Raw genomic sequence first — 1441 nt, forward strand, 5'->3', positions numbered from 1 at the left:
TTTGGGGGGGACAGGTTTGGGCCATGCCTGGTGATGCTCAGGGGTTACTCCTGGCTCTGTGCTCAGAAATCGCTCCCGGCTTGGAGGACCATATGGGACACTGGGGATCGAACCATGGTTCGTTCTGGGTGAGCCACATGCAGGCAAATGCCCTACTGCTGCACCACCACTCGAGCCCCGTCCCGTTAATTTTTAATGACAGTTATGGTTTTGGCATATACTCATACCTGCCACCCTACATTTATATTTCCTTGGTACTTCTTGGCAATCTACTTGCTCCTTTACCCTTAACTATGACACACTCAGGCCTGTATTTTATGTTTTTAAATGCTTAGTAATAATTATGTCATAAAACATAAAGTTAATATGTGATGATTTAAATTAATAATGCTGATTTAAAAAAATTAAGGATAATCCAAAGGAAGAAAAGCAATTCCACTTTCTGGAAATAATTTTTTTTCACATTAAAAAGTTTATTGTGATAGCCAAATAGGAAATAGAGTGGGAAGGGTATCTGTGTTATGTATGGCCAACCTAGGTTCAATTTCCAATATCACATATTATTTCCTGAGCACTGCTATGGTGATTTCCAAGTGCAGAATCAGGAATAAGCCGTGAGCACTGTTGAGTGTGACCCAAAAACTAGAAAGAAAATAATTATTGTGGTAACCATAGTCAGCCGTGTTGGATTTGAGAATGTGGTGTAGTTCTAGGATTGACCTTTGTTCAGTCAAAAATCTATGTTCTTCCTCTTGAACTACTTTTCATTCTGACTGCCTTTGGATTCTTTTTTCACACTTTTCTACTACACAAGACATATACATTCATGACTTTTGAGGTTGAATATCTGGTTTTATGTTTGCTGTCCATTTTAAATTTTTTTAAATATGAAACGCTTCATGAATTTGCGTGTCATCATTGTGCAGGGGCCATTCTAATCTTCTCTGATCGTTCCAATTCTAGTATATATGCTGCTGAAGTGAGCACTCCATTTTAATTTTTAATTTGTAAAGTGTTTATATAATTTCCATTGTTTTCTAATTTGGTTTCAGTGGGAAAGGGAATGTTGAGCCACATCTGGTGGTGCTCAGGGTTTATTCTTAGCTCTGTGCTCAAGGGTCATTCCTCTAGTTGTCACTTCTCTATTTGTCAGATGTAGTGCTGTGGTCAATAAGGGTTGATTGCATGAATGGTGAGCACCTTAACCACTGTACTTTCTATCTGGCCCAAGATTTCAATTATTCATAGATATTTCTATAGCTGTTTTGGTATATTAGAGCTATTAAACATGCTGTTCATAAAATTTAAGAATATCACTTCAGAGTTTAATTTCTTTTAGTCATTTCATTTATTGCATTTTGAAATTTTAAATTTTAATGGACCTTAGTATACTAATATTAAGTTGTAAGTTTTTGCCTTTAGTTTAATGTAAGAAAGGCTC

The 1441-nt window shown here is 36.4% G+C and overlaps 1 non-coding gene across 1 annotated transcript; it reads right to left on the bottom strand.

The window, feature by feature from the left end:
- Positions 1-881: 881 nt before the first annotated feature.
- LOC126004788 (U6 spliceosomal RNA) lies at positions 882-987 on the bottom strand. The gene has a single exon (XR_007494041.1). It is a non-coding gene; the product is annotated as a U6 spliceosomal RNA (small nuclear RNA).
- Between the last annotated feature and the right edge of the window lie 454 nt (positions 988-1441).

The sequence above is a fragment of the Suncus etruscus genome, chromosome 3, assembly GCF_024139225.1.
Source record: "Suncus etruscus isolate mSunEtr1 chromosome 3, mSunEtr1.pri.cur, whole genome shotgun sequence".
NCBI lineage: Eukaryota > Metazoa > Chordata > Mammalia > Eulipotyphla > Soricidae > Suncus > Suncus etruscus.